At 46.4% G+C, this 19,978-nt stretch overlaps 2 protein-coding genes and 1 pseudogene across 2 annotated transcripts in view; 2 read left to right on the forward strand and 1 right to left on the reverse strand.

Annotated features, from left to right (window-relative positions):
• LOC144698012 (uncharacterized) overlaps positions 1-19,978 on the forward strand; it is a 621,009-nt gene that overhangs the window by 255,656 nt on the left and 345,375 nt on the right. The window lies entirely within an intron of this gene.
• The window catches only part of LOC144698011 (uncharacterized), a 360,246-nt gene that overhangs the window by 46,546 nt on the left and 293,722 nt on the right, over positions 1-19,978 (forward strand). The window lies entirely within an intron of this gene.
• LOC144698501 (uncharacterized) lies at positions 942-12,216 on the reverse strand (annotated as a pseudogene).

The following is a 19,978-nucleotide window of genomic DNA, read 5'->3' on the forward strand; positions in this document are numbered from 1 at the left end:
TGACCGAGTGAATCACTTCCCACACACGGAGCAGGTGAACAGCCTCTCCCCAGTGTGAATGTATTTGTGTTTCAGCAGATCCGTTTTGCTTTCAAATCTCCGCTCAGTCAGAACTTTGAATAGGTTCCTTATCAGTGTGAAAAAGTTGATGTGTATTGAGGTGGGACGACTGAATGAATCTCTTCCCACAACTGGAACAGGTGAACGATCTCTGTCCCCCATGTAAGTGCGCTGGTGGACACTGAGTTCACATGAACACCTGAACCCAGTCCCACAGTGAGAGCACATAAACTGTCTCTCGTCAATGTGAATATGTTGATGGCACGTCAGCTTCACAGAACTTTGATAACATTCCCACAATCCAGACATTTAACAGATCTTCCGTCAGTGTGAACTCACTGCTGTGTCAACAGGATGATTGAATCATTGAATCCCTTCCCACACATGGAGCATGTGAATGACCTCTCGCCGCTGTGAACCATCAGGGAATGTGGGTTGTTAAAGCTCTTGTCACAATCTAAACATTTAAACCCTCTCTCCAATCTGAACTTGGGTATGCAGGCCCGAGAGAGAAAGATGTGAGGTCAGAGCTCAGACAAGGGGGAACTTCAGAGACAGTTTGTCCTGGTGGGTTAGTGGAAGGGAGGGAAGCAGCAGAGGCAGCTGATCGGATTGTCTCAATCTTAGTGACAAAGAAGCTCCATGAGCTCCTCACACTTGTTGCTGGAGGTGAGGATGGAGGAGAGAGGAGAGAGGGAGAGCCCTTCAAAAGGAACTAACTTGTGTTTGACATATTAAAAAGATTCAGCACACTGTGTGTTTGGGAAAAAAAACTGATTTATTTGACTTTTACCCAGAATATTAGCCCCTAGAATTGGGCCAGGGTTTATTAACATCAGCAGAAACAGACCCCAATGAACATGATTCAGTCCTGGATGTGATTAACAGCAAAATCCAATTACTGTAGTCACCAGAGCTTGCTGGTGTCTCAGCAAGTGGGATGACTGAAGGAATCCCTTCCCACACTCAGAGCAGGTGAATGGTCTCTGCCCAGTGTGAACTCGCTGGTGTAAAATGAGGGCAGACGACCAGCTGAACCCAGTCCCGCATTGAGAGCACCTGAATGGTCTCTCGTCACTGTGAACACGTTGATGGGACATCAGTTCGCTGGAACTTTTAAAGCACTTCCCACAGTCTGGGCATTTAAAAGGTCTCTCCTCAGTGTGAACTCGCTGGTGTGTCAGCAGGGTGGAAAACTGAGTGAATCCCTTCCCACACTGGGAGCAGGTGAAAGGTTTCTCCCCAGTGTGAAGCCGCTGGTGTCTCAGTAGGGAGTTTAACTGAGTGAATCTCTTGCCACAGTCGGAGCAGGTGAATGGTCTCTCCCCAGTGTGAATTTGCTGGTGTACAGTGAGTTGAGATGATCGCCTGAACCCAGTCCCACAGTGAGAGCACGTGAATGATCTCTCATCAGTGTGAGTTCGCTGGTGTTTAATGAGTGCAGACGATGTCTTGAACCCACTCCCACAGTGGGGGCACATGAATGGTCTCTCATCTATATGAACACGTTGATGGCACATCAGATCACGGGAACTTTTATAGCACTTCCCGCAATCTGGACATTTATGTGGTCTCTCATCAGTGTGAACTCGCTGGTGTGTCAGCAGGTTGTATTAATGCGTGAATCCCTTCCCACACTCAGAGCAGGTGAACGGTCTTTCCCCAGTGTGAATTCGCTGGTGTCTCAGCAGCGAGGATGACTCAGTGAACCCCTTCCCACACTTGGAGCAGGTGAATGGTTTCTCCCTGGTGTGAACTCGCTGGTGTCTCAGCAGGGACGAGGAATCAGTGAATCCCTTCCCACAATCAGAACAGGTGAACAGCCTCTCCCCGGTGTGACTGCACTGATGAGTTTCCAACTTGGATGGGTAATTGAATCCCTTACCACAGTCCACACATTTCCGTGGTTTCTACCCATTGTGACTATATTTATGTCTTGACAGACCAGATGATCGACTGAAGCCTCGTCCACACACACAACACGTGTACGGTTTCTCCCCACTGTGAACAGTGCTTTTTCCTTCCATGTTCAAAATCCAATGATATTCAGATTACCACAAATTGGGCGACCCCATCAGAACCAGATGTGATGTTTGGTTTCAAATTCCAGACTGCAAATCCTCCCCTTCTAAAACCCTGTAAAATTGATTTAAAACAGAAAAAAGAGAGTGAGAGCAAATCCACAAAAACACAAAGGCAGGTTGTGAAATTGAGCTGAATGAATCTGGTAATCTGTGGGCCTGGAGCTAGGAATAAGTGACCATGAAATCTGGTGGATTGTTGCAAAAGCCCAAGTGATTCACTAATGTCCTTCAGGGAAGGGAACATGCCACCTGGTCTGGATGTACACAAGACTCTGGCCTCTGTTACAGGAGAGAAAGGGAGGGAGAGAGGGGCAGGTGAGACGGGGGTGAAAGACTTTATACATCTACAATGCAACTAAAGCTTTGACAGAATCTCCCAAACCCTCAGCTTCCATCCCAAGGAGGACCAGGGTAGCAGGTGTATGTGAACACCATCACCTCCAAGTCACAAACCATCTTGACTTGTCTGACATCCAGTATTGGGAAAGAGACATTTCCTCCATTTAAATATTGAGAAGGCAGAAGCCATTTTCTTCAGTCCCTGTTACAAACTCCACTCTCTAGCCAGACTCCATCCCTCTCCCTGGTAACTGTCTGAAACTGAACCAGACTGTTCACAACCATGGTGAAATATTTCACCCTCAGATGAGCTTCCAACCACATGGCCACATCATCACCAAGACTGCCTATTTCCACCTCAGTAACATCGCCCGACTCCAGCCCAGTCTCAGCTCATCTGCTGCTGAAACTCTCATCCATTCCTTTGTTACCTTTAAACTTAACTAGCCTAATGCTCTCCTGGCTGGCCTCCCACATTCAACCTCCCTGTAATTTTCAGGTCATGTAAAACTCTGCTACCTGTGTGCTTACTCACACAAAGTCATTTTCACCCCTCACCCCTGTGCTCACTGACCTACAAAGGTTTCCTTTTCATAAGCACCAACATTTTAAAATTATCATCCTTGTTTTCCTCCATGGTTGTGATCATCCCTGTCTTTGTAATCTCCTCCAGCCACATACCCCTCCGACATCTCTACCCTTATCTAATTGCGGCCTCTTGGGTATTCCCGATTTTAATCGCTACACCATGGGTGGCCGTTCTTTCATTTGCCTAGTCCACAAGCTCTGAAATATCCTCCTTAAATCTCTCCACCTCACTTTCCCCCTTTAAGATTCTCCCTAAAACCTACCTCTTTGACCAAGCTGCCCTAATATCTCTTCTTGTGGCTCAGTGTCAAATGTGAATTTGTGACATTTCTTTGAAATGTCTTGGAAAGTTTCATTATTTTAAAGGTACAATATAAATACAAGTTATTGTCACTGACCTGGACATATATCGTTGTCTCTGTCTCATCAAGAAGACATTGTAACTCTAAGCGTGAAGCAGACAGAATGGGAACAACTTGTCCATCAGTCATTGAAAAGGTTCCAAAAACATTGCCCCCTACAAAGATGGCGGCAGCGCATGCGCCCTGCTGCACGTTGCCCCCAATAAAGATGGCGGCCGTTAATCAGGATCTGCAACTTGGAGAAAGCTGCGGCCTCGCTCGGTGCAAAAGGGGAGACGGGCCCAGGGAAACCGGGAAGTTCGATTTTTCGGATTTGCGGTTTACACAACATGTTTACGAAACCGCTCCGCTCACCCACTGGATCCATCGTTCCCTTCGCCCCGCCATTCACCCACTCACCGATTGCGAATCCGAGAAAGAACATTATCTCCAGCGCCATTACTCACACTGCGCATGCTTCACTCCCAGCCCGACCACGCCCCTCATTCACTCCGATTGGTTGGAGGACCAGCCGGTCCTCCAGTGCTGCCCCCCTCTTCCTAATGGTCCGGCGCTGCCGTCAATCAGCCGGGCATTGTGACCGTTTCAAATGGTGAGAGCGGCCACAGACTTGCTGATTCTTGGCATCATTTTCTGTTTGGGAATTAGAGCTAGAGATGGATGGTCAGTTCCCCTCTGTCCGGGGGGGATTCACACTCATTTCCCTAGTGCACTGATTATCACCTTTACTTTACATGAGAAAGTCCCCGGTTCAATCCCGGCTGGAAACTTTGTGTTTACAATTTACTTTTATTCATTCATGAGATGTTAGGGAGGAGTTCAAGGATTTTGACCCGACAACAGTGAAGGAACGGCGATATATTTCCAAGTCAGGATGGTAGTGGCTTGGAGGGGAACGTCCAGGTGGTGGTGTTCCCATCTATCTGCTGTCCTTGTCCTTCTTGGTTTATTGTTAGAAGAGGTGGAGTTCAAAGAGTTTGGTGATCCAATGAAAATTTACATTGAATGAGATGTGCACTTGATCTTACTTAGCTTCCAATACATAAATTAACAGATTCAGACAAAAAAAAAATAACTGATAAAGGCAAAATAGTGTGGATGCTGGAAATCTGAAACAAAAACAAAAAATGCTGTAAAAACTCAGGAGTTCTGACAGCATCTGTGGAGAGAAAGACAGAGTTAACGCTTCGAGTCCTTATGAGTCTTCTTCAGAGCGAAGAGAATAAAAATGTGGTGAAATTTATACTGCTTAATGGGGGTGGAGCAGGTGAAGCTGCATTGAAGGCCAGCGATACGTGGAGTTAAAAGAGAGATTGCAAAAGATGTCATAAACAAAAAGTCAAAGGGTGTTGACTGTGATGGTACTGGCGAAAGGAGGTGCTAATGGCGACATTAAGGGTAGAAAGCAGAATGTGATAATAGTCGGACAAGGGTAAGCACTCTGGAAAAAAACATGAGCAACTGACAGATGGCTCTAGTGGGGGTGGGGTGGGGGAGGGGAAGGTGGTGGGAAAAAAGATCGAAAATAGACTATAAGGTGGGGATAAAACGATGAATAAAATTGAAAATGAATTTTAAAAATAATAATAAAAATAAGTGGAAAAAATAACAATTAAAAAGTGAAAATTAACATTGAAAAAAGTGTGTAAAAAAAGGGGTGAGGATGGAGGAGAGAGTTCATGGGCTGAAGTTGTTGAACTCAATGTTAGGTCCGGAAATAAACTGAAACTGGGATTGTAATGGCGGCCAGATTACCCACAATCCCATGCGCCTGAGAAACCGCCCTATCTGCCTCGGGTTGTCTGGGTGGAATGCGCATGCTCGGAGTCTCCTGCTCTCTTTGCTTGAGGTTGGTGCCGGAGAGAAGCCGGAAGCGGCGGATTGAGAGATTGGAGAATGTTCATTGGTTCAGATTCGGCTCTGGGGCCGCACTCGGGGTTTATAAACCCCGCCCCCCGACACTGACCTGACAGCACACAAATCCCCCGCTGATTGAGGGCAGTTGCGGACCAATAGGCGAAGCAGGCAGTGCTGGATGACCGAATGGGAGCAGCTGCTCCTCCAACCAATGAAAGTGAATGAGGGGCGGGGCTGAGCCCGGATCCCCCTCATTGGCTGAAACTCTGCATCATTCTGAAAACGGATTGTCTCAAACTCCAGGAGAAAACTGGACCTTGCTGTTTGTGACTTTAAACAGATGAAACCCTGTGGGTGTGGAGCAGACATTTCAACAATTGCTACTGATGAAACAATGTACAAACAATTCAAGGGCTGACTTTAAGGAATAATAGGGCAGACAGGGAAAGTCATCGTTACCACTGGAGGGAACAAGTAGAATCCCTGGTTTCAATAAATGACCGAGCAGAAGGGTTAGGACAGGTTAGGGAGAAGGTTCAAACAAAAAGCTAAAAGCTACTGCGGATGCTGAAAATCCAAAACAAAAACAGAATTACCTGGAAAAACTCAGCAGGTCTGGCAGCATCGGTGGAGAAGAAAACAGTTGACGTTTCGAGTCCTCATGACCCTTCGGCAAAACTGAAGTATAGTTAGGAGAGAGGTGAAATATAAGCTGGTCTAAGGTGGGGGGCGGGGGGAGAGAGAAGTTGAGGGTGGGTTGGTTGTAGGGATAAGCAAGCAGTGATAGGAGCAGATAATCAAAAGATGTCACAGACAAAATGATCAAAGAGGTGTTGAAGGTGGTGATATTATCTAAGAAAAGTGCTAATTAAGAATGGATGGCAGGATACTCAAAGTACAGCTCTAGTGGGGGTGGGGTGGAAAGACTAACAAAGTTTTAGTTATAGATTTAAAAATAATGGAAATAGGTGGGAAAAGAAGAATCTATATAAATTATTGAAAGGAAAGGGGAGGGGGAAGAAACGGGGTGGGGATGGGGGGAGGGGGAGTTTAAGATCTAAAGTTGTTGAATTCAATATTCAGCCCGGAAGGCTGTAAAGTGCCTAGTCGCAAGATGAGGTGCTGTTCCTCCAGTTTGCGTTGGGCTTCACTGGAACAATGCAGCAAGCCAAGGACAGACATGTGGGCAAGAGAACAGGGTGGAGTGTTAAAATGGCAAGCGACGGGGAGGTTTGGGTCTTTCTTGCGGGCAGACCGCAGGTGTTCTGCAAAGCGGTCGCCCAGTTTGCGTTTGGTCTCTCCAATGTAGAGGAGACCGCATTGGGAGCAACGAATGCAGTAGACTAAGTTAGGGGAAATGCAAGTGAAATGCTGCTTCACCTGAAAGGAGTATTTGGGCCCTAGGACGGTGAGGAGAGAGGAAGTGAAGGGGCAGGTGTTGCATCTTCTGCGTGGGCATGGGGAGGTGCCATAGGTGGGGGTTGAGGAGTAGGGGGTGATGGAGGAGTGGACCAGGGTGTCCCGGAGGGAACGATCCCTACGGAATGCCGCCAGGGGGGGTGAAGGGAAGATGTGTTTGGTGGTGGCATCATGCTGGAGTTGGCTGAAATGGCGGAGGATGATCCTTTGAATGCGGAGGCTGGTGGGGTCATAAGTGAGGACAAGGGGGACCCTATCATGTTTCTGGGAGGGAGGAGAAGGCGTGAGGGCGGATGCGCGGGATATGGGCCGGACACGATTGAGGGCCCTGTCAACGACTGTGGGTGGAAAACCTCGGTTAAGGAAGAAGGAGGACATGTCAGAGGAGCTGTTTTTGAAGGTAGCGTCATCAGAACAGATGCGACGGAGGCGAAGGAACTGAGAGAATGGGATGGAGTCCTTACGGGAAGCGGGGTGTGAGGAGCTGTAGTCGAGGTAGCTGTGGGAGTCGGTAGGCTTGTAATGGATATTGGTGGACAGTCTATCATCAAAAATTGAGACAGAGAGGTCAAGGAAGGGAAGAGAAATGTCAGAGATGGACCATGTGAAAATGATGGAGGGGTGGAGTTTTTTAAAAACCGCTTTCACAGCCATATTTCCTTTATCAGTGACTGTCTCCGTCTCCGACTTACCCCACGTGGATTTCAACTGAAATTCCATCCGTCTTCTTTCGAACCCACCCAGGATTACAGGTATCTCCGGGACATAAAACGTTTCTCGGACTGCTGTTCCCGTCGCATTCTGAGATCCACACTCAGTGCCATGCGCCGCCATATGAACACACTCGACCTCTCCCTCCAGCAGCACTGCTGCACCCTTTCTCAAAGCTGCGCGTGCCCCCAGTTTCATTTTATTCTTCGCCTCATCCGTCGCCTCAACAAGAAACTTTTTCTCCTTCTCTCAAGTGCTAAGGAACGCAAGCTCCAACAACTCATTGACACCAACACCCATCTGGGACCCTCCACCCCTGCTTGTCCCTCCGTCCCCACCCCATCTTCCAATCCCAGCCCCAGCCGCGTATTCACTATACCCCCTGACCTTCCCCTCTCCGATGTTGAACGTTCAGTGCTCAGCAAAGGACTTAGTTTCATACCCTTACGCCCTCATCTCAATGAATTTCGGGCTCGGCATGATGCTGAACTCTTCTTCTGCCGTCTTTGTCTCCGTTCTCACTTCTTTGTGCAGGAGTCCTCTCCCCGTTCAACGGATCCTTTTACCCACCTCCAATATTCTCCCTCCACCTGGACCCCTCCCTCTGGATTCTTACGTTCTCTTGATCTTTTCATTGAGAACTGTCGGCGTGACATTAGCCGTCTCAATTTCTCTGCTCCTCTCACGCATTCTAATCTGTCTCTCTGAACTTACTGCACTCCGTTCTCTCAGGTCCAACCCCAACATTGTCATCAAACCCGCTGACAAGGGTGTTGCTGTTGTTGTCTGGCGCACTGACCTCTACCTCGCGGAGGCTGAGCATCAACTCACAGACACTTCCTCCTACCTCGCCCTGGACCATGACCCCACCACAGAACATCAAGCCATTGTTTCCAGGACTGTCACTGACCTCATCTCCTCTGGAGATCTTCCTCCCACAGCTTCAAACCTGATAGTCGCCCAACCTCGGACGGCCCGCTTCTACCTCCTACCCAAAATCCACAAACAGAACTTTCCTGGCAGACCGATCGTGTCAGCCTGTTCCTGCCCCACGGAACTCATTTCTCATTATCTTGACTCCCTTCTCTCTCCGCTTGTCCAGTCCCTTCCCACCTACATCCGTGATTCCTCTGACACCTTACGTCACATCAACAATTTCCAGTTCCCTGGCCCCAACCGCTTCCTCTTCACCATGGATGTCCAATCCCTCTACACCTCCATCCCCCACCAGGATGGTCTGAGGGCCCTTAGCTACTTCCTTGAACAGAGGCCCGAACAATCCCCATCCACCACTACTCTCCTCCGTCTGGCTGAACTTGTTCTCACACTGAACAATTTCTCCTTTAACTCCTCTCACTTCCTCCAAATAAAAGGTGTGGCTATGGGTACCCGCATGGGCCCCAGCTATGCCTGTCTCTTTATGGGGTATGTGGAACATTCCTTGTTCCAGTCCTACTCCGGCCCCCTCCCACAACTCTTTCTCTGGTACATCGATGATTACTTTGGTGCTGCTTCAAGCTCTCGTCGGGACCTGGAAAAATTTATTAATTTTGCTTCCAATCTCCACCCCTCCATCATTTTCACATGGTCCATCTCTGACACTTCTCTTCCCTTCCTTGACCTCACTGTCTCAATTTCTGATGATAGACTGTCCACCAATATCCATTACAAGCCTACCGACTCCCACAGCTACCTCGACTACAGCTCCTCACACCCTACTTCCTGTAAGGACTCCATCCCATTCTCTCAGTTCCTTCGCCTCCGTCGCATCTGTTCTGATGACGTTACCTTCAAAAACAGCTCCTCTGACATGTCCTCCTTCTTCCTTAACCAAGGTTTTCCACCCATGGTCGTTGACAGGGCACTCAACCTGGTCCGGCCCATATCCCGCGCATCTGCCCTCACGTCTTCTCCTCCCTCCCAGGAACATGATAGGGTCCCCCTTGTCCTCACTTATCACCCCACCAGCCTCCGCATTCAAAGGATCATCCTCCGCCATTTCCGCCAACTCCGGTATGATGCCACCACCAAACACATCTTCCCTTCACCCCCCCGGCGGCATTCCGTAGGGATCGTTCCCTCCGGGACACCCTGGTCCACTCCTCCATCACCCCCTACTCCTCAACCCCCACCTATGGCACCTCCCCATGCCCACGCAGAAGATGCAACACCTGCCCCTTCACTTCCTCTCTCCTCACCGTCCTAGGGCCCAAACACTCCTTTCAAGTGAAGCAGCATTTCACTTGCATTTCCCCTAACTTAGTCTACTGCATTCGTTGCTCCCAATGTGGTCTCCTCTACATTGGAGAGACCAAACGCAAACTGGGCGACCGCTTTGCAGAACACCTGCGGTCTGTCCGCAAGAAAGACCCAAACCTCCCTGTCGCTTGCCATTTTAACACTCCACCCTGTTCTCTTGCCCACATGTCTGTCCTTGGCTTGCTGCATTGTTCCAGTGAAGCCCAACGCAAACTGGAGGAACAGCACCTCATCTTCCGACTAGGCACTTTACAGCCTGAATATTGAATTCAACAACTTTAGATCTTAAACTCCCCCTTCCCCCATCCCCATCCCGTTACTTCCCCCTCCCCTTTTTTTTCAATAATTTATATAGATTCTTCTTTTCCCACCTATTTCCATTATTTTTAAATCTAAAACTAAAACTTTATTAGTCTTACCACCCCACACCCACTAGAGCTGTACCTTGAGTATCCTGCCATCCATTCTTAATTAGCACCTTTCTTAGATAATATCACCACCTTCAACACCTCTTTGATCCTTTTGTCCGTGACATCTTTTGATTATCTGCTCCTATCACTGCTTGCTTATCCCTACAACCACCCCACCCTCAACTTCTCTCTCCCCCCGCCCCCCACCTTAGAGCAGCTTATATTTCACCTCTCTCCTAACTATACTTCAGTTCTGCCGAAGGGTCATGAGGTCTCGAAACGTCAACTGTTTTCTTCTTCACTGATGCTGCCAGACCTGCTGAGTTTTTCCAGGTAATTCTGTTTTTGTTAGGGAGAAGGTTCATACTGTCATCATTGAGAACATCACATGGAAGCCAAGGCCAGAGAGAGGGAGGCCCACCACAGACAGGTCGAGAAGGACCAGAAGGGAAATATTACCTTTGTCACAGCCATATAGAATGTCATTTGTGGCTTCAATAAGAACTGTTTTGGAACTGTGGTGGGGAATAAACCTGATTGGAGGGATTTAAACCTGGTGTCCTAGGAAAGATGGACATGGATTTGGGAGATTACAAAACGTTGAAGTATTTTTGAAAGGAAAGTGAGGCTAGAGATGGGGCGGCAGCATGCAAAGATGGTGAAGGGTTTGTGTTTTTATTTAAGGACAGTGATAACGATGTAAGATTTAAAGGAGAGAGGAACAGTACCTGAAAAGAGAAAACCATTGACAATGTTAGCAAAGATGGGGAAGTTGTGTTGTCAGTCGTTTAGTGGCAATAGGGTTGAGAGAGAAGGTGGTGCACACAGAGGGCACTGAGAGGTCATGAGGGAAGGTGGGAGAGAAACTGGAGAAAGATATGGGCTCAGGTCTTGGACAAGGGAGAACTTTAGAGACAGTTTGTCCCGGTGGGAGAGTGGAAGGGAGGGAAGCAGCTGATCGGATTGTCTAAGTCTTAGTGACAAAGAAGCTCCACGAGTTCCTCATATTCTAGCTGCAGGTGAGGATGGAGGAGGCAGGGGTGAGGGAGAGCCCTTCAAAAGTAACTAACTTGTGTTAGAGATATTATAAAGGCTCGACACACAGTTTACCTAACACAAAGTAGATTTATTTGAATTTTACTGGGTTGGAGTTTATTAACATCAGCAGAAACAGACCCCAATGAACACTGTTCAGATCTGAATGGCATTTGTAAGAAAATCCAAACCCTGCAGTTCCTTGTGGACTCTGTGGTGCTTCAGCATGTGGGATGAGCGAGTGCATCCCTTTCCACACACTGAGCAGGTGAATGGCCTCTCCCCAGTGTGAACTTGCTGGTGCCTAAGCAGTGTGGATGACTGAATGAATCCCTTCCCACACACAGAGCAGGTAAATGGCCTTTCCCCAGTGTGAATGTGCTGGTGTTTCACTAGGGTGGATGAATCAGCAAATCCCTTTTTACATACGGAGCAGATGAATGGCCTCTCCCCAGTGTGAACTCGCTGGTGTGTCTGCAGGATGGATGACTGAGTGAATCTCTTCCCACACACAGAGCACGTGAATGGTCTCTCTCCAGTGTGAGTGCGTCGATGAATTTCAAGCTGGGATGGTCTATTAAATCCTCGCCCACAGTTCCCACATTTCCACGGCTTCTCCCCAGTGTGAACTCGCTTGTGTTTCAGTAGGGTGGATGCATCTGCAAATCCCTTTTCACACACAGTGCAGGTAAATGGCCTCTCCCCATTGTGAACTCGCTGGTGTGTCTGCAGCGTGGATAACTGAGTGAATCCCTTCCCACACTCAGAGCAGGTAAACGGCCTCTCCCCATTGTGAATTCCCTTGTGTTTCAGTAGAGTTGAAGGATCAGAAAATCCCTTTTTACACACTGAAAATGTGAATGGCCTCTCTCCAGTGTGAGTGCGCCGATGAATTTCCAACTGGGATGGGTAACTGAACCTCTTCCCACAGTCCCCACATTTCCACGGTTTCTGCCCAGTGTGACTGCACTTGTATTCTGACAAGTCAGATGATCGGCAGGAGCCTCGTCCACACACAGAACACGTGCACGGTTTCTCCCCACGGTGAACGGTGCTTTTTCCCTCCATGTTCAAAATCCGATGATATTCAGGTTACGATGAATTGGCGACACTGTCAGATCCTGATGTGATGTTTGGTTTGGGTTTCCCGACTTCAAATCCTCCCCTTCTAATACCCTGTGAAATTGATTTAAAACAGAAAAAAGGGAGTGAGAGAGAACCCACAAAAACACAAAGGCAGGTTATGAAATTGAGCTGAATGAATCTGGGAATTTGTGGGACCGACACTAGGAAAAAGTGACCATGAAAACTGCTGGATTGTCATAAAAACCCAACTGGTTCACTAATGTCCTTCACGAATGGAACTTGCCAACTAGTCTAGGCCTATACAAAACACCAGCATCTCTGGGAGGAAACAGAGAGGGAGATGGGAGAGGCAGGGGTGAATGAGAGAGATTTTATACATCTACAACTCCACTGAACCTTCGACAGAATCTCCAAAACCCTCAACCTTCACCACCTGGAAGGACCAGGGTAACAGGTGCATGTGACACTCCAAGTTACACACTGTCCTGACTTGTCCGGCATCCAGTACCGGATGAACAGAAATTTCCTCCATTTAAATACTGAGAAGACTGAAGCCATTGTCTTCAGGCCCACTACAAACTCCACTCCCTATTCAATGACTCCATCCCTCTCCTTGACAACTGTCTGAGGCTGAACCAGACTGTTCACAATCATGGTGAAATATTTCACCCCAAGATGAGCTTCCAACCACATATCCACATCATCACCAAGACCGCCTATTTCCACATCAGTAATAAAAACAGAAGATGTCGGAAACACTCTGGAAAGATAGAGATGTAATAGGTTTTGAGTCAATGAAAGGGGGATTGTGTGGAAGAACAAAATGGAAGGTCTGTGATCAGGTAGATCCACCTCAGTAAAATCGCCCAGCTTTGCCGTTACCTCAGCTCAACCATTTCCGAAACTCTCATCCATTCCTTTGTTCCCTCTAGACATGACGATGCTGACACTTTCCTATCCGGCCTCCCACATTCAACCTCCATAAACCTGAGATCATCCAAAATTTCACTCTCTGTATCACAGAGTCACAGAATTATTACAGCAAAGAAAGAGGCTATTCGGCCCACGCCGTCTGCACCAGCCCTCCGAATGAGCAATTCACTTAATGCCAATCCACACCTTCTCCCCATAACGCTGCACACTCTCCCTTTTCAGGTATTAATCCAATTCCCTCTTGAATGCTTCGATCGAACCTGCCTCCACCACACTCTCAGGCAGAGCATTCCTGATCTTAACCAGTCACTGTGTGGAAAGGTTTCTACTAATATCTCTATTGATTCTTTTTCAATTACCTTAAATCTTTGCCCTCTTCTTCTCGATCCTTCCACCAATGGGAATATTTTCTCCCTCTCAACTCTGTCTAGACGCCTGATGAATTTGAATACCTCTATCAAATCTAAAAAAATCTTACTCACACCATGTCCCTTTCCCCCATCAGCACTCTGCTCATTGGCCTACACAGGCTCCCGGTGAAGCAACACATCAATTTTAAACTTCACATCCTTGGTTACAAATCCTTCTGTGGTCTCCTCCTCTCCATTTCCAGTCACACAGATGTTCAAAATCTCATAGCATAAATAAAACAAACAAACCTCATTCTTTCCACATTCAAAAGCTGATAATATTCAGGTTCTGAGGAATTGAGTGACTGTGGGACTTGAATATGATTGTTGATTTGAGTTTCCTGTCTTGAAATCCTCCCCTTCTAATATCCTGCAAAAGAAATTTACAAGACCTATATCAGAAGAGACAAATATTTCTCTTGGTGAAGTGTAAATCCTCCCCTTCTAACCCACTGTAAAAGGAGTTTCCAAAATCAAATCTCTGTCAGTCCAGGATTGAAATTCACAACATTCTCTCCTCCTGTTTCCTGGACCAGGATGACCGCGCATGCGCCCTGCTGCACATTGCCCCCTATAAAGATGGCGGCCGTTACCCTTGGGCCTGGCAATGGGAGAAATCCAGATTTTTTCTGCACGTTCTCTGAAAACACAAGACCGGTACCTTGTTATTTGGGGTCTGCGGCCTGAACTGTATCTTTATGAAGCCTCCCTGCCCACTCCGCTGGCTCCATTCCTCCTCACACACCCACTCACACTGTTAGTTTGCTCCGCTCGACATTCTCTCACCCGCTCTGAGCAGCTTCAGTCACAGGCCCGCACTGCGCATGCTCATGAAACACACCGAATTGCGCATGCTCCAATCACGCGCGCGCTCGCGCACACAGCTCAATGCGCATATGCAGGGAGCTGCTTTAATAAGGATAGGGCACATTCTGTCCCGCAGCGAATGCTGGATGATCACCCCGCCATTGAAAGGTGATAATGCAGAATAGAAACCTATGTCCTGTAAGCAGAATACGATTAGTGCCATTGGGCCAAGATATAAAATTGTTGAATCAATTGATGCAATCTGGCATCCACCATAATTCTCTCCTAGATGTAATGAACAGCAGAACAAACCCCGTCAGTTAGATCTGAACTCAATGGAGTCTCAGCAGATGGGGTGAGCTAGTAATTATATTTCCCCAATACGTGGTACATTTAAACCGTGTCTTGCCAGTAGCAGTGCTCTGATTTTGGATCAAATCCTTTGAACTTTTAAAGGTGGAGTGTTAACATGTGGGGAAACTGAATAAAGACCTTTGCACACATGAAGTATCTGAATTTTTAAAAAAATCATTCACAGGATGTGATCTTCGCTGGCTAGGCCAACATTTATTGCAGTGTCCGCAGTTGCCCTTAAAAAGGTGGTGATGAACAGCCTTCTTGAACCACTGCAGTCCATGTGGTGTAGGTACACCCACAGCGCTGTTAGGAAGGGAGTTCCAGAATATTGACCCAGTAACAGTGAAGGAACGCCGATACATTTCCAAGTCAGGATGGTGAGTGACTTGGAGTGGAACGTCAAGGTGGATGTGTTCCCATGCATCTGCTGCTCTTGTCCTTCTAGATGGTAGTGGCCGTGGGTTTGGAAGGTGCTGTCTAAGAAGCCTTGGTGAATTCCTGCAGTGCATCTTGTAGATGGTGCATACTGCTGTCAATGTGCGTTGGTTGTGGAGGGAGTGAATGTTTGTGGATATGGTAGCAATCAAGCCGGCTGCTTTGTCCTGGATGGTGTCAAGCTTCTTGAGTGTTGTGTGAGCTGCACTCATCCAGGCAAGTGGGGTGTATGCCATCACACTCCTGACTTGTGCCTTGTAGATGGTGGACACGCTTTGGAAAGTCATGTGGCGAGTTACTTGTCACATGACTCCTAGTCTCTGACCTGCCTTTGTAGCCACAGTATTTATTGGTTAGTCTAGTTCAGTTTCTGGTCAATGGTAACACCCAGGATGTTGACCGCGGGGGATTCAGTGATGGTAACACCATTGAACATCAAGGGACGATGCTTGGATTCTCTATCTTGTTGGAGATAGTCTTTGCCTGACATTTGTGTGGTGCGAATGTTACTTGACACTTGTCAGCCCAAGCCTAGATATTGTCCAGGTCTTGCTGCATTTGGACATGGACTGCTTCATTATCTGTGGAGTCGCGAATGGTGCTGAACATTGTGCAATCATCAGTGAACATCCCCCCTTCTGATCTTATGATGGAAGGAAGGTCATTCATGAAGCAGCTGAAGATGGTGGGGCCGAGGACACTACCCTGAGGAACTCGTGCAGTGATGTCCTGGAGCTGAGATGACTGATCTCCAACAGCCACAACCATCTTCCTTTGTGCTAGGTATGATCCAACCAGCAGGGGTTGCACTGGTGAGACTGTGTTGCTGTGTCTGTAAATGGGATGATAGAGTGAATCCCTTTCCTTTTCCAGCTGGTGAATGATCTGTTAACAGTGTGAGTTTACCTATACGTCTTCAGCTCAGACATAGATCTCAAATCCTTCTGGTAATGGGTTCCACATTCTCAGCACTTAGTTAAAGAATCAGTTAAAGAAAAACAAAATGCTGCAGATGCTGGATATCTGAAAGAAAAACAGAAAATTCTTGAATTCTCAGCAGATCTGTTGTGTCTGTCGGGAGGGAAACATAGTTTTCATTTCAGGTCTCTAACCTTTCGTCAGAACTACATTGCATCCGAACTGTTAATTATGCCTCTCAATCCAAAGTTGCTGCCAGATGTGGTCAGGGAACTCAAGAAGAAAAGGAAAATCCATTTTGAGGAATGGGGGTCAGAGGAGACTTAAGCGTGAACTGTCCGACTGACCAGAGACAGTCAAGACACCTTTCCCTTCTTTAAGGTGCTGGAATATTGACTCTGATGTTATCAGTGAAATTAACTGATCTGAAGCATTGAAAGGATTCTCGTTACTGCACATCAGGAATCCAAACCTAATATCGGCTTCAGGACAATCAGAATACTTGGTAACAGACAAGACACCGAAAGGCTCGAAGGGAGACGGCACCGGTTGTAGGAGAGCTGGTTCCCGGTGACATGGATGTGTCTGCAGTGGGTGGGATCAGACTGTTTCCATGTAACCACAACAAATGCCCCACCTTTTAATTTTGGAAGAGTAAAACTGATAAGAGAGCAATGGTCATTCCGGAAGTGGCAATCTGAAGCTTTAACTCGCAGACACCCACGTTTAGGATACCTTGCAGGTGAAGCTTGTATCAGTCTCTGTGTTGCAATTGGTCATCGCGTTGTCTATCAGCCAGAAGGTTGGTGGTTCGAGGCTACCCAGAAACGGAGTTTGCACTGTTTTCTCTCCATCAGCATTCATTGTCACACAGTTCTGGGTTGTCATTAGCTAATTGAACTGCAAAAAAAATCCCACAAACGTTGCAAACTCTACTCTTACCCAGTGAGTTCCCACACCAATGTTTTTGTTATGAATGTTCATTCCAAACACAATAAAAAAATGAACGACTATTTAATTACATCTAATTCATTAGAAACATGTGAAGTTATTGCATTCAAACAAACCCATCAATTATTCTCTCTTCCTCAGCTCCACAGTGAGTGAGACAGGGAAAAGCACAAAAGCAGCAATATTCCGGCCCCGTATTCTCCAATCACCCGCTGTCAGCAGAAAGATACACTCACTTTGCTGAATGTTTATTTAGTGAAATGGCGAAGAGGAAATGCAATGCGACTGTGAGATATTACATTCACTGAACATACAACTACAAATGCGAAAGATGCAAAAAAGTGCCAGCTCACTGTCAAAAAAGCTGCCTGCCATGTTAAATTTTAATAGAAAGAATGAGGAGAGACAAGAGAAATATAAACTGCAGTCGGGGAAATGCGAGCTTATCAAATTAGCTGAATTCCTTTGCCACCAGCCGGCATGGACACGACGGGCCGAATGTCATCCTCCACTGCTGTAGACATTTATGATTTTATACCATCGACATTAACCTCTGCACAGGGCCAGTTGTTGTGGCCGATTGGTTTAGTTGATGGAGCCCAAATCCATTGGGGTTCCCCGCTTCTCATTATTCCTGGCTTTAACTCTGTGTCTACTTAGAGACAAAGCCTCTCTCACTCTCGGTGTATATGTCTGTGTGTGTGTTCCTCTGTGTGTGTCAATGTAACTCAGTTCCCCGAGAGGTGAATACATTTTTACCAGCACAAACTTTATTCACATTAGTTGTGCAGATTCAAGTTAAAATGGTAGAGAAAAAAATATCAGGATGAAAGTTGCAAGGGAGAGTTTGAAATGTTTGGAAGCAGGTGCAGCTAAGAAGTGGAAGATGTGAATGATGTTATTGATGATTGAGAAGAATGCATTGCAACCTTTGGGCTTTTGTAGGTCGATTATCTTCCACACTTTGAAATTCAGAACAAGCTGAGGCTCCAGGTGGAAAACAGCGTTTGTCTCCATATGTGTTGGGATATGAAGGTTTCTTTCTCACACCCCCGCTTTGCTCTGTCGCTAGATCATGAGACACTTAGTTTTAGTGTCGTGGATTTCGAGCCCCGTGCTGCATCTCTTAAAATTTTGCTGCTTTAAAACAAACAAAAAAAATCATTCTGTGGAACTTGCATCGAGGCTTAAAGGGTTTTCACAAAACGAAATTAAACTTTTATTAATGAAGGAAATAATTTTAAGCACATACATAGGTCTATAAATTAGTACCATAATAGCTCCCCTAATTAATCTAACTCCCAGCTATACCTTCGTTAACAGTAGAACACACAGCTTTTAAAAGACCCAGGCAAGTTGCGCCCTAAACAGTTGAATTCAAAGTGAGTTCCTTCACTTCAGTTCGTGCAGACAGCAAATTGAGGCTTAGAGCCTGGAGGCTTTTCGCGCTTGTTAGATATTAGAATGCCTTCCCTTGCACACCGCCTTCTCTCCTTTATACATATTTTCCCATTTGAATGCAAATTCCCATTGTTTCACTATGTCTTGGGGATTACCTCTCTAATAATCAAAATGTATCGTAATGCGAATTTTACCAACAATCCATGGGATAAAATAAACACACTGTTTCTTAACTTCTGCTGGCTAGGTGAAATATTTCACTCCCTCTTTTGAATTCACGCTATTCCAGTTTATTTTAAAATGCAAATGTTCCCTTTACACCTCACATTCTACAACTTCACCCATGTTCACCGATTTAGCATTTCAAATCGAGCTTCTCTTCTTACATCAAGGACTTCCACCCAGCTGCCTCTAATTCAATTAAGTCGAACACACACGGACAGACACACATAGAAAGACTCAGACCCCACTCTTACTCTACTTTAAAATTAATTCCAAATAACATTACAAAAAAATTATATCTTCCTGAAAACATCCTCAGTTCAGCGTTGGTGCTTTCAATTTTGATACGGTAATTTCAAGGTGGTTATAATGGGCGGAATCTTACGCCCCCGTGGCAGTGGGGCGGGGTCGAAAACTGCGACGAGCCCGTCAAAAGCCCATTGACTTTGGTGGGATGGTAAATCCAGGCGACGGAGGGCAGTGGACAGGCTGACTTCAGAATGGATAAGTTCAGAGTGTGCAGGTACAATTCAGTAAGACTGTGTTCATTAAAGCCAGGGCGACGTCAGATTAGTTCAGTTATATTCAACGTATACATTGGGCTGGTAATTTCAACGAGAAAAGATCGTATTCAACAAACGTTCTTTCAGCTTGGAATAGGGAATTTCAGCAGAGTTATACTTGCTGTGGACAGGAAGAGTTAAGTAAATGTAATTTCAGTTTTGACAACCGCAGTTGAACGTACACACTGTGCATTGGTTCATTTCAGCATTGCTACATTCTGTGCTGACAGGCCCAACGCTGACTGTTTATATGTGCAGTATACATAGACTTAGTTCTGCACTTTTACATTCGGAGTAGACTACAGCTTAATCAGCATGATTGCCTTGATTGTGAGCAGGAGCAGTTCAAGAGGGTCACTGCCAGTTTGGGCTGGCCCTACTTATCAAGGTAACATTTAGCATTACATCAATAAAGAAGCAAAGAAACAGACAAACAGATATAGAGATAGATAATAGAGATAAATAGATAGATAGATGGATTGGTAGGTAGTTAAATCACTATAGACACTATAAGACAGTATTAATTTCAGTACAAAAACAGAATTACCTGGAAAAACTCAGCAGGTCTGGCAGCATCGGTGGAGAAGAAAAGAGTTGACGTTTCGAGTCCTCATGACCCTTCAGCAGAACTGATTAATTTCAGTGCCTGTTTAAGCCAGGCATGTAGGCAGTACTTCCCAATGATTGGAGGTTCATATCAAACAGCCTGTTCCTTTGGATTGTCGCAGCAGGCAAAGTACTGACTGTACCCAGCTAGCCCGAGCTTGCAAA

Source organism: Cetorhinus maximus, chromosome 23, assembly GCF_964194155.1.
Source record: "Cetorhinus maximus chromosome 23, sCetMax3.hap1.1, whole genome shotgun sequence".
In the NCBI taxonomy this organism is placed as follows: Eukaryota; Metazoa; Chordata; class Chondrichthyes; order Lamniformes; family Cetorhinidae; genus Cetorhinus; species Cetorhinus maximus.